General features: G+C 39.8%; 1 protein-coding gene and 1 pseudogene across 2 annotated transcripts in view; one reads left to right on the forward strand and one right to left on the reverse strand.

Annotated features, from left to right (window-relative positions):
- Nucleotides 1-13,988, reverse strand: part of LOC104663792 (cytidine monophosphate-N-acetylneuraminic acid hydroxylase) — a 366,736-nt gene that overhangs the window by 169,933 nt on the left and 182,815 nt on the right. The window lies entirely within an intron of this gene.
- Nucleotides 1,285-1,784, forward strand: LOC115897027 (annotated as a pseudogene).

Below are 13,988 nucleotides of genomic sequence, written 5' to 3' on the forward strand. Positions count from 1 at the left end.
CAAAGCGATTAAGATAGTGAGAGGATCATGTGAGCCCAGGAGTTTGAGGCTGCAGGGAACTATGATAGCGCCACTGCACTCCAGCCTAGGTGAGAGTGAGACCCTTCTAAAATACATACATATCTTTTTACATTCAGAAGATCTGATTTTAAAACTTGCCTTTATCATGTGTTTGTTGCCTTGTGACTCTGGGATGTCTTCCTACCAAGACCTTACCCTAGGCTAGCTCAGCAGGTTTTTGTGAGGAGCAAACGTAAACAAGTATAGGAAAACACTGCCTAAAAGTAATATATTATTCATTCACAATGGGGTGAAGCCCAGAACCCATTTATTCTGATTCAATGTTATTTTGCTGAGTAATTCTTAATCAAGTGTTCGTTACCTTCAAATAATTTTATTTTCCATCTGTGCCCACTTTTGCCTATAGTGATGAATATTTATTGAGTATGCATCTTGTTCTTGGCACCATGTAAGTATCATACACGTCAAGGGATATGAAAACTTGGCTTATGTTATCCAGAGACTTCATGGGATGATGAGAAATGCAGAAAAAAACTGAAATCCTGATCCTCTCTTTTTTCCATCACTTCTCTGCACCTCATATTTTCCATCTATAAAATAAGTGATAATACCACCACATGAAAAATCATAGAAAGAATTTAGCACAGTAACTAGTAAAAGTGAATAAATACAAACCATATGTGATAGCATGGATGAATCCCACTAAGAACAGTTACCAGGTAACTGAAGCTAAACAACTCTTGGAGGACTGAGAGCTGTTACATTTCTGACCAAGTAGAGTAGAAACACCTTGCTAAACACTTCATGTATTCACTAAAGGCCCCAGAAAAGCTGCACCTTTGGAGCAAAACTAAAATAGCTAGTAGTATAGGGTACTCCAGACCAACCCTAACAAAGATTAACAACAACTTTTAAGCCGGCCATGGTGATGCATGTCTGTAGTCCCAGCTACTCAGGAGACTGAAGCAGGAGGACTACTTGAGCCCAAGAGTTGAGCCCAGCCTTGGTAATATAGCAGATCCAGTTTTTTATAAAACAAACAAACAAATTCTTTGAAAGAATCAGTAAGCCTGCTGGAAAAAAAAACTCAAAATAACATTGTTATGTTTAAAGGAAGATTACAAAGTCTAGACAGTAAATGATATAACCTTCACAATGTCCATCATCCGATCCAAGATTCTCATGCAGAGAAGCAAGAAAATGTGATCCAAAAACAAAACCAGCCTTTTGGCCAGAACCGTCATCTTCCAGTAATTTGTCAAAATGACGAATACAAAGGCAAGGAGGAAAGGCACCCAATATATGTTCTCTAGGCCTTTGAGAAAACATGGAGTTGTTCCTTTGGCCACATATATGCAAATTTATAAGAAAGGTGATATTGTAGACATCAAGCGAATGGGTACTGTTCAAAAACGAATGCCCCACAGGTGTTACCATGGCAAAATTGGAAGAGTCTACAATTTTACCCAGCATGCTTTTGGCATTGTTTTAAAAAAACAAGTTAAGGGCAAGATTCTTGCCAAGAGAATTAATATGCGTATTGAGCACATTAAACACTCTAAGAGCCGAGGTAGCTTCCTGAAACGTGTGAAGGAAAATGATCAGGAAAAGAAGGAAGCCAAAGAGAAAAGTACCTAGGTTCAACTGAAGCACCAGCCTGCTCCACCCAGAGAAGCACACTGTGTGAGAACCAGTGGGAAAGAGCCTGAGCTGCTGGAATGCTGGAATCTCTTCCCTATGAATTCATGCGTAATAGGCGTTGAAGAAATAAAATAAAAGACCTCTGGACTGTAAAAAAACAAAAAACAAACAAACAAAAAAAAACAGGAAACCATATAACCAATAGAGGTTGTGTGTATGTGTGTGGTGTTGTGTGTGGTTAGGCAAGTAAAAACAACAAAAAGCAAACAAACGATAAATCTAACATTTAGGATCAAAATATTATTTGAGGGAGATCCAATGGGATGAGACAAGAAAGGCACATGTAGATAGATAAATATAGGTTACTTATTCTGATTATTGGATTGGATGTTTATTACATTATTGAACGGTGTTGTGAATGGATCAAGGATGATTAACACTCAAAGGTTATAGTTAACACAATTCTATACATCTGAAGTGCAGGAGAACAGGGTGGGAAGTAAAAAGGAAGAGTAGGAAACAACACAGCATTATAAAGTCTGTGGCAGTAAACAATATAACTTTCTAGAGCATTAAAAAAAGGCCAGTGTGAGCACGGCTGGAACTGGAGGACGTTATGTTAAGTGAAATAAGCCAGGAACAGACAGTTAAACACCACATGTTCTCACACATATGTGGAAGCTAAAAAAAAAAAAAAAAAAAAAAATGTTAAGCTCATAGAAGTAAAAAGTAGGACAGAGGATACCAGAGGCTGGGGAGGGTCAACGGAAGGGTGGGTCGGGGCAGGACAGGGAGAGATTTATTAAAGGACAAAATTACAGGTAGATAGAAGGAATAACTTCTGTTGTTCTATACCACTGTAAGTAATATTTAGTTTCAAATAGCTAGAGAAGGAAGAGGATACGGAATGTTCCCAACTCAAGAAATGATCATTGTTTCAGACGATGGATATGCTAATTACCCTGATCTGATCACCATACATTATGTTTCAAAACATCACTATATACCCCAATGAATAGGCACAATTATTATTTGTCAGTTTAAAAGTTTTTAAAAGATTAAAATGTTTTAAAAAAGAAAAAAGGGCTGCCAGGTGCCGTGGCTCATGCCTGTAATCCCAGTACTTTGGGAGGCCGAGGCGGGCGGATCATGAGGTCAGGAGTTCTAGACCAACACAGTGAAACCCCATCTCTACTGAAAATACAAAAAAATAATTAGCCAGGTGTGGTGGCAGGTGCCTGTAGTCCCAGCTACTTGGGAGGCTGAGGCAGGAGAATTGCTTGAACCCAGGAGGCGGAGGTTGCAGTAAACCAAGATAGCATCACTCCACTCCAGCCTGGGCGACACAGCGAGACTCTGTCTCAGAAAAAGAAAAAAGAAACATTTTCTGTGTGCCTGACGCATAGAAAATCAGCAAGATGTACCTCTCAGGCGACCTCTCACTGACTCATCCCATAGAGACTGTCATTTAAGCATTTATTAAATCATGATGTGAAATGCAACAGTCATAAAATCTGGAATGTTTAACCCATTTAGCATGGGGGAGGGTAGAAAAGTCACATAGTAGCACTCAATAAATGTTAATTCATATCTCCTTTAAAACTGTAAAGTTCTGCAAAGGCAGTACTAGTGTTTATTTTCTTTTCTTTTTTTTTTTTTTTTTGAGACGGAGTCTCGCTCTGTCGCCCAGGCTGGAGTGCAGTGGCCGGATCTCAGCTCACTGCAAGCTCCGCCTCCCGGGTTCACGCCATTCTCCTGCCTCAGCCTCCCGAGTAGCTGGGACTACAGGCGCCCGCCAGGTCGCCCGGCTAGTTTTTTGTATTTTTAGTAGAGACGGGGTTTCACCATGTTAGCCAGGATGGTCTCGATCTCCTGACCTCGTGATCCGCCCGTCTCGGCCTCCCAAAGTGCTGGGATTACAGGCTTGAGCCACCGCGCCCGGCCTAGTGTTTATTTTCATATGGAGAAATAAAATAGAGCAAGCATGATATCATGAAAACAAGACTTAAAGTGAGAGTTCTAGCTCTGCCAATAACTAGCTGTATGATATTAGGAAAATTATTCTCACTGGGCTCCATCTGTAGTAACTGGAGTTTGGTATATTGGAAATTTCCAAGTGAATTCCACAAAACACTAATGTCCCTTAGGATGTTAATAGGAGCTAAACGAGAACTAATCTGTGATCGAGTACTATTTGGGAAGTGGACTGAATGTTTGTGTCCCCCCAAATTCATATTTTGAAGCCCTCACCTCCTGTGTGGCTGTATTTGGAGATGGGGCCTCTAAGGAAGTATTTAAGGTTGAATTAGGTCATAAGGGTGCAGAACTGATCCAATTGGATCAGTGTCATTAATAGAAGATACATAAGAAGAGCACCTCTCACCCTCTCCAAGACCATCCTCCAAGGAAGGACCCTGTGAAGACAAAACAAGAAGGCAGGTATGCGCAAGACAGGAAGAGAGCCTTCACTGGAAACCTAACTGGTCAGCACCTTGATCTTGAACTTCCAACCTTCAGACTGTAAGAAAATTTATTTTTCTTGTTTAAGCCCCTAGCCCATGGTATTATTTTATGGCAGCCCAAGCTGCCAAATACGGTTTTATGTATAACCCTTCTCAAAGACTTCTAATGCACAGTAGCATGTTAAATACTCTGAGAAGTTCTACAGTGAAAAAAAAGGGAAATTTATCTAATGTACTGTTTCTGAAACTTATTTGTCTATTAAACACTTTTTAAAAATCACCGTCTTGGCCGGGCGCGGTGGCTCAAGCCTGTAATCCCAGCACTTTGGGAGGCCGAGACGGGCGGATCACGAGGTCAGGAGATCGAGACCATCCTGGCTAACACGGTGAAACCCCGTCTCTACTAAAAATACAAAAACTAGCCAGGCGAGGTGGCGGGCGCCTGTGGTCCCAGCTACTCGGGAGGCTGAGGCAGGAGAATGGCGTAAACCCAGGAGGCGGAGCTTGCAGTGAGCTGAGATCTGGCCACTGCACTCCAGTCCGGGCGACAGAGCGAGACTCCGCCTCAAAAAAAAAAAAAAAAAAAAAAAAATCACCGTCTTTTGAAACAGGGCTTGGGAAACACTAGCCAGGATTTTTCAGGTCTTTTTCAGTTCTGAAACTAGGATTCCTTCTAAAACCTATACAATGTAACCGATAAAGTTAGATTTAAACACCAGTGAGACTCCACTTGTAAACTAGGTTATAGCAAGGAAATGCAAAGGATATTGTAAATGCAGAGACAGCACAGTGAACGAAGTAAATACTTGAAAAACAGCATCATAGGCCGTGAGTAGTGACTCATGCCTATAATCCCAATACTTTGGGATCCCAGCATTTTGGGAGGCTGAGGTGGGTGGATCACCTGAGGTCAGGAGTTCAAGACCAGCCTGCTCAACATGGTGAAATCCCGTCTTTATTAAAAATATAAAAATTAGCCAGGTGTGGTGGCACACACCTGTAATTCCAGCTACTCGGTAGGCTGAGACAGAAGAATCACTTGAACCCAGGAGGTAGAGGTTGCAATGAACCAAGATCACGCCACTTCACTCCAGCCTGGACAACAGAGCAAGACTCCATCTCAAGTAAAAAGGGAAGAAAGACACCACCATTGCTTTGTGTGGAGACAGCGTCTATGTTCTTTCAGGACAACTTGAGAAGTTTTACCAACAAAAACTCTCCTGAGATCTCCATTTGTTCATTCCATAAATACTGAGTGCCTACTGTGTGTCAGGGACTGTTCTAAACATGAGCAGGATAGATGGCATCATGAGACTCCAACGTGTATCAGAAGAGAGCTCTCATTGCAAACATTAATTTGTACAGATTTTTAGTTGCAGCATGAGCAAAAGTAGCTAGCAACTCTGCTACTTACCAGCAGATGGCAGTAGCAGTCACTTCTTTACTGGCATTTTAGCTTAGGAATGTATAGAAGCACCACAACCAGTAATCAGAACTACTCTGTGGTGTCCATGTGTGACTTAGGGACAGTTATCTAACCCGCGTGGGGTGAGGCTTCCCTATTTAAATACTAGAGATAATAAATGCACCTACCTCTTAAATTGTCTTGAGAGTTACATGAGATAAAACACTTAAAGTGCTTTTCCTTCAACATGAAGGAAGGGTTCATAAATGTTAGTTATTACTTATTACTTATTACATACTAACATAAATGTTAGTATGGTTGATACTGTTTTTTTGCCATTTGACAAAATGTCAATTGTCCAAAAGAGGAAGAGAAGCAGATGGCTAATAGTTGTATTGCTTCATAGAGCAGTAACAATATCAGCAATAAAGGAAAAGAAAATCTAAATACCTGAAAAGATAACAAAGGGTGCAACATGATATTAAGGTAATCACCAGAAAAAAAAGCTAAAAACTGAGCAGGTTTTTAAATTACTACTTTTCCAACAGGTCACTTTTAAAGTAACTTAGCTGTCTGATAACTCCCTACCTGCACTAACTCAACATAATTGTGAATTATTTGTAAATTTCCTATTCATCAAAGATGTAGCAGATTTGCAAACAGATTTCTAGCTAGATAGCCAAGGGAATCATGGGGCTATCAGACAGTTAACCTTTTTTCTTAAGCTTATTGTTTATTGGAACAAAAGAGAAGTTGTTTCAAGGCTAGGACCTCCGGAATGACTCAGTGAAAATGAGCCAGAATTCAGAATTTAGAAGCCTCAGAGCCAGCTTACCTCACTTCTTAAAAATATTTGGAGGAAAACACTAGGGAACTGAGTTGTAATGAGGAGGTGGGTAGGAGGAGTAAAATCCTCTTATATACCCTTGAGAGCTGTTTGAACAGCAAAGATTCCCAAAACAGGGACAAAGTATTTCTAGAGATAATCTATATATGCAAATATAACTGTTTCTTGAATGAATTCGTCCATATGGGAACGATTATGATGCTTCAGGGCATGGATGATTTCACTACAATCTCAAGAGTTCAGTTAAAGAGGAAAACTTTCCATGTGCAATCCAAAACATCCCACATTTTTCTCTAGTAACAAATAGATCTCACAAGATAAGTTAGCCTTTTTAGGAGATCTCCACAGCCTGAACTAATGAGCAACTGAACAATAATCATCTTATTTTTATGACAATTCATGTGATGACACTAAACAAGGGGAAAACAGAAGGTAAGCAATGCTGATGAAATGCGTCAGTGGCTTACATCATTGATGGCTATTATTGTCATTTTCACTTCTTATGTGGCTAGATTTTTTAAACAGAAAATTTGGAAAGATTTCTCAAACAGCTATTTTCTTTTTTTTAGCCTGACTTATTTATTGCTCCCACTTCAGAAACTACTTCCTAAAATTGCCCCAGATATCAGGTTCCAGAGGAGAGAAGCAAGCAACGAAGGTTAATCCTGAGTATATAGATATTAATAAAGTAGAAAAGGAAGGTGAAAAATAATTACATTTGCAACAAAAGTAGTTTAATATTCTTTTTGTGATTGATCAATACGCTGAAAATACAACACACACACATACACACACCAAAGTTCAGTAAAACTGAACAAAAACATGTATAGCCCATCATTCAGTATCCACAATACAATGATTTGCTGAAATTTCTCTTAATTTTTATCTCTCTGTTTTATGCCAACTTTATTGTGGTAGCAGATTGTGGTATATTTCCTCCCCTAGAGCATGGAAGGGACCTGTAAATATGATGGGATCTTTCATTATTAGGTTGTGTTATATATAGTACATGTGACTTTAAGAAAGAGGGACTAGGGTGAGGGGGAAAGGGAGGGAGAGCATTAGGACAAATACTTAATGCATGCAGGGCTTAAAGCCTAGATGACAGGTTGATGGGTGCAGCAAATAACCATGGCACTTGTATACCTGTGTAACAAACCTGCACGTTCTGCACATGTATCCCAGAACTTAAAAGTATAATAAATAAATAAAGAGAGAGAGAGAGAGAATAGCTGGGTGCAGTGGCTCACACCTGCAATCCTGCACTCTGGGAAGCCAAGGCAGGCGGATTTCTTGAGTCTAGGAGTTTGAGACCAGCCCGAGCAATGTAGTGAAACCCTGTCTCTATTAAAAATACAAAACTGTTAGCTGGGCATGGTGGTGTGCGCCTGTAATCCCAGCTACTCAGGAAGCTGAGATGGGAGAATCACTTGAGCCTGGGAGGTTGAGGCTGCCGTGAGCCAAGATTGCACCACTGCACTCCAGCCTGGGCAACCAGAGTGAGACCCTGTCTCAAAAAATAAATAAATAAATAAATAAATAAATAAATAAATAAATAAATAAGAGAAAGAGAGACTATACTTGGCGGTCCTGACCTGTCTAGGTGAATCCTCAAAAAGGACAAGTCTCTTTCTGGTGAAGGAGGTTACAAGCATGAGAGGAATTTGATGCAAGAGAGATTCTAGCTTTGCTCACTTTGAAAATGAAAAGGGGCCACATGTCCAGGAAAGTAAGCTGGCCCTAGGAGCTGAGAATGGGCCCTGAGTGACAGCAGCAAGGAAACACAGATTTCAGTTCCATAATCACAAGGAACTAAATTCTGTTGACATCCTGAATGAGGTGGAAAGCAGATTCTTCCCAATAACCTCCAGAAATAAACATTTCTGGTAATACATATAAAATTCTGAGAGTTATTTTATCTTTTCTGAATTGCAAAAATAGAATCCCCATGGAATCTGAGGTTAGACAAATGTATGCCTCCTGTTACCACAAGTACATACTCTTTTGTGTCTAGATTTCTTTTTCTTAGCATAATGTTTTTGAGATTCATCCATATTGCCATATATATTATCAGTTCATTTCGTTTTATTGCTGAGTATTTCTCTCTCTTTATTTTATTTATTTTTTTGAGACAAGATCTCACTCTGTGACCCAGGCAGGAGTACAGTGGTGGGATCATAGCTCACTGTAGCCTCGACCTTCTGGACTCAGGTGATTCTTCCACCTTAGCTTCCCAGGTAGCTAGCTAGGACTACAGGCACACATCACCATGCCCAGCTAATTTTTTATTTTTTATTTTTATTTTTTTTTAGACAGAGTCTCGCTCTGTCGCCCAGGCTGGAGTGCGGTTGCCCTATCTCGGCTCACTGAAAGCTCCGCCTCGCAGGTTCACGCCATTCTCCTGCCTCAGCCTCCCGAATTGCTGGGACTACAAGCTCCTGCCACCACAGCGGGCTAATTTTTGTATTTTTAGTAGAGACGGGGTTTCATCGTGTTAGCCAGGATGGTCTTGATCTCCTGATCTTGTGATCCGCCCGCCTCAGCCTCCCAAAGTGCTGGGATTACAGGCGTGAGCCACTGCGCGCGGCCTAATTTTTATTTTTTTTATTTTTTGTAGAGACAGGGTTTTGCCATGTTCCCCAGGTTGGTCTTGAACTCCTGGGCTAAAGAGATCTGCTCACCTCAGTCTCCCGAAGTGCTGGGATTACAGGTGTGAGCCATCATGCCCCACCAAGTATTTATTTTAATGTATGAATATGCTAAATGTGTTTATCCATTTATCTGCTGTGTGCATTTTACTTCAGTCTAGTTTTCGGCTATTACAAATAAAAGTGCTGTAAACATTCATACTTAAGTCTTGGTGGGAACATATGTTTTTTTATTTCACTTAGGTAAATATATAGAGGCAAATAGCAAAGTTGTATGTTAATTATCTGCTTAACTTTGTAAAAAACTGCCAACATATTTCCAAAGTAATTGTATTATTTTACATTCCTACCACCAATTGCATGGGAGTTCCACTTACTCTACATCTTCACCAACACTTAATATTGTCAGCCTTTTAAATTTTAGCCATTCTGGTGGATGTGGTGGTACCTCAATATGGTTTAGTTTTTTTGTTGTTGTTTGATTGGTTTATTTTGGGACACACTCTCCTCTGTCACCCAAACTGGAGTGCAGTGGCCCAATCGTAGCTCACTGCAGCCTCAAACTCTTGGGCTCAACCCATCCTTCTACCTCAGTCTCCCAAGTAACTAGGACCCCAAGCACACACCACACCCAGTGTTTTGTTTTTTTTTTTTTTTTTTTTTGAGACATGGTGTCCCTCTGTCGTCCAGGCTGGGCTGCAGTGGAGCAATCTTGGCTCACTGCAACCTCTGCCACCCAGGCGCAAGCAGTCCTCCCACCTCAGCCTCCCAAATAGCTGAAACTACAGGTAAGCAACACCACACCTGGCTAAGTTTTTAATTTTTTGTAGAGATGGGGTTTGGCCATGTTGCCCAGGCTGGTCTGGAACTCCTGATTATGCTCAAGTGATCTGCTCACCTCAGCCTTTCAAACTCAATATGATTTTAATTAGCATTTCTATGATGATTAATGGTATTGAGCCCCTTCTCATATTCTCATTGGTCATCCGTATATTTTCTTTGGTGAAACGCCTGTTTAAATGTTTTGCTCATTGTTATCATTGAGTCATAAGAATTCCTTGTATATTCCACACCCATCCTTTGTCAAATATATGTTATTGAGAAAATGTGTTCCTTTTCCCTTTTCTTAACAGTGTAATTCAAGGGGAAGCAGTTTTTAATTTTGATGGAGTTCAGTTTATCAGTTTTTTTTCTTTTATGACTTGTGCTTTATGAATGCAATCCAATAAAATTTTGTGTACCCCAAACTATGAAGACTTTCTACTACGTTGTTATCTAGAAGATCTATAGCTTTAAACTTTATGTATAGCTTTTGATTCATTTAGAGTTAATATTTGTTATGGCATGAGGCAAAGGTCAAAGATCATTGTTTTCCATATGGATAATCAGTTACTTCAGCACCATCTGTTGAAGAGACTACTCCTTCTCATTGAATTACCTTGGTACCCTTGTAAAAAATCAATAGATCAAGTATGTGTGGTACTATTTCTGTACTTTCTATTCTGTTCTGCTGATCTATAAATCTGTTCTCTTGCTGGGTGCAGTGGCTCACACCTATAAATCCCTACACTTTGGGAGTCTTTGGTAGGAGGATCACTTGAGGAATTTGAGGAATTTGAGACCAGCCTGGGCAACACAGTGAGATCTTGTCTCTACAAAAAATGAAAATAAAAATCATTAGCCAGGCATGGTAGCACACACCTGTGATTTTTGCTACTTGGCAGCCTGAAGCAGGAGGATCACTTAAACCCAGGAGGCTGCAGTGAGCTATGAAGGCATCCCTGTACTGTAGCCTGGGTGATAGAGTAAGACCCTGTCTCGATACATACATACATACATACAATAAAATGCCAATGTCACTATCTTTCTTTTTTTATTTTATAGAGATGAGGTCTCACTATGTTGCCCTAGCTGGTCTCAAACTCCTGGACTCAAGTGATCCTCCTACCTCAGAATTACAGATGTTAGCCACTGTGCCCCACCCCAATATCATGTATCTTAATTGTAACAGCTTTATAGTAAGTCTCAATTAGGTAGTATAAGTTCTATAACTTTGTTCTTCTTCAAAATTGCTTTGACTATTTTAACTCCTTTGGATTTTCTATTCTTCCATTTGTTTGTTTTTCTTTTCTTTTCTTTTTTAAATAATGTGACACCTTTCACAAATACGTTTATTTGTTTTTGAGACAGGGTCTTACTTTGTCACCTAGGCTGAAGTACAACAATATGATCCTGGCTCAATGCAGTCTCAACCTCCTGGGCTCAAGCAATCCACCCACGTTAGTCTCCTGAGGAGCTGGGACTATAGGTGCACACCACCATGCCTGGGTATTCTTTAAAAACTTTTTTTGTAGAGAGGGGGTTCAACTACATTACCCAGGCTGGATCCTTTGGATTTTCATATGAATTTTAGAATTATCCTGTTAATTTCCACAGAAAATCCTCCTTATACTTTTACTGGGATTTCATTAATGTCTGTAGTTCAATTTAAGAATTGGTAACTTAACCATATTGACTGAGTCTTCCAATCCATGGAAATTGATATGTTGTAGAATTATTTAGCTCTTCATTACATTGTCTTGGCAATGTTTTGTAGCTTTCACTGTACATGTCTTGCGTCTATTTTATTAAATGCATCCCTGCTTATTAAATACTTTGATGTCACTATAAATGATTTTCAAAAAATTTCAGTTACCAATTTTTCATTGCTGGTATGTGAAAATCCAATTCATTGTGTATTGACCTGTGTCCTGCAACTTTGCTAGACTCATTTATTATTTCTAGTAGCTTTTTTGGTAGTTTGTTTAGGATTTTCTTTTCTTTCTTTTTTTGAGATGGAGTCTTGTTCTGTTGCCCAGCCTGGAGTGCAGTGGTGCGATCTTGGCTCACTGCAAGCTCCGCCTCCCAGGTTCACACCATTCTCCTGCCTCAGTCTCCCAAGTAGCTGGGACCACAGGTGCCCACCAATACGCCTGGCTAACTTTTTGTATTTTTGGTAGAGATGTGGTCTCACCATGTTAGCCAGGATGGTCTCCATCTCCTAACCTCATGATCCACCTGCCTCGCCTCGGCCTCCCAAAGTGCTGGGATTACAGGTGTGAGCCACCGCGCCTGGACTGCTTAGGATTTTCTATGTATACAGTCATGCCTTCTTCAAATAAGACAGGCTTTTCTTCCTTTCTGCCCATTATGTCTTTCGTTTCTTATTCTTGCCTTATTAGAGTGGCTAAGACTTCTAGCATAATATTGAGTATAAATAGGAAAAGTAGATACTCTTGTCTTGGTTCTGATTTAAGGGGGGAAGCACAAGGGGGACTAAATGCTTTCACCATTTAATATAACATTAGTTATAGGTCTTTCATAGATTCAATTTATTAATTTGAGGAAATTATCCTCTATTCCCAGTTAATGAGGGTTTTTATTTTGAATGGGTATTGAATTTTGTCTTATAGTTGTTTGTGTGTGTGTGTCTATAGAGATAATTGATATGACTGGTTTTCCTTTTCTTTATGGGGAGGTTTTTATTTTGAAATTCAAATTTCTTTAGTAAATATAGGGCTTTTCAGATTTTTTCTATTTCTTCTTGAGTCACTTTTGACATTTTTATCTTTCAAGGGATGTGTAGGTTTCATTTAACCTGTCAAATTTATTGGCATAATGTTTTTCATAATAGCTCCAATATTATCCCTTTTAATACTTGTAATCACGTCCCCCCCCGCCCAGATTCCTAATATTGGTCATTTGTGTCTTCTATCTTTTTGTCTTGATCAGTCCACCAAGTGTTGCATAAAATTTAATATTTTTTTTGCAAAGACCTAGATTAAGTTTTACTAATTTTAAAAAATTATGGGTCCAATTTCAATTTCATTGATTTCTGCTATGACCTGTATTATTTTCTTTCTTCTATTTAGTTTGGATTTTATTTTCTCTTCTGTTCCCAGCTTCTCAAAGTCTCCACTAGATGCCCAGAATGAGAACAGAGAACTTCCCACTTGGACTGGTCAGAACTCAAATATCTCTGCCCTGTGTAAGCTCTAGAAGTAGTTCACCTTACAACTCTCCAGTGGTTTTTCCTGCCCTTGCAGAGTTTCACCCTACGCCTGTCTGGCCACGTACACAGCAAAGACTCAAAGAGACCTCTCTGCAGATTTCTGGAGCTCTTTTCAGCACAGCTCCCTCCTCCCTAGAACTCTACCTTGAAACATTCAGCCCCCTTGGCCTCTCTGATCCCTACATCTCCTTGACTCAGTAGACTCTGTTTAGGATCCCCATCTTTGCATCTACAATGTGGTTATTTCCAGGAAGAAATCAGGGGCAATCAGAGTGATCACCTTGTTTGTTTCAACTTCTTTTAGTGATTAAAGTCTTGTCTTACCTGATGTCCAATGTTTGAAAAAATAAGAGCTTTTTATGTTCTGCATATTTTTCTGGGTTTTGGTGGGAGAGAATGTCCAATCCTTGTTATTCCATTGCAGCCATAGGCAGAATTTCTCTCACTACAAATTTTTGAAGTTTTTTTTCACTTCCATGCTCTTCTATGTCCCTTGTTGGGGTTTGTTTTTTTGGTCTCTGGCTTTCATGGTAGAGGCTTTCCTCAAATGTCAGTGTACCTTTGATGTCTATATTTACAGTGAAGCATAACAAGGCTGATCTGAAGCTTTACATGAATGGGCAGGGTTTGTCGAATGGTGGGTCTCAATTGAAGGGGACAGGTGGGGACTTGACCTATTCACTAGCCAGTCCCCGTATGTCAGTATCTCACTGGTTTTTCATTTAAAGATGATTAATAACATAGGAGAGGAATTCTCCAATTCTCTGACTGGGATTATAAGCCTTGCTGCTAGACTTCTGATAACTAAACAGAGAAGGAATTTTTGAGGGGTTTATATTTAGGAATGTTTCCCTTTCCATATGGTATGGCTTCTCACTTTTACCCTTTGCTGTTCCAAGACTAGGTCTTTTTT

The sequence above is a fragment of the Rhinopithecus roxellana genome, chromosome 4, assembly GCF_007565055.1.
Source record: "Rhinopithecus roxellana isolate Shanxi Qingling chromosome 4, ASM756505v1, whole genome shotgun sequence".
Lineage (NCBI taxonomy): Eukaryota > Metazoa > Chordata > Mammalia > Primates > Cercopithecidae > Rhinopithecus > Rhinopithecus roxellana.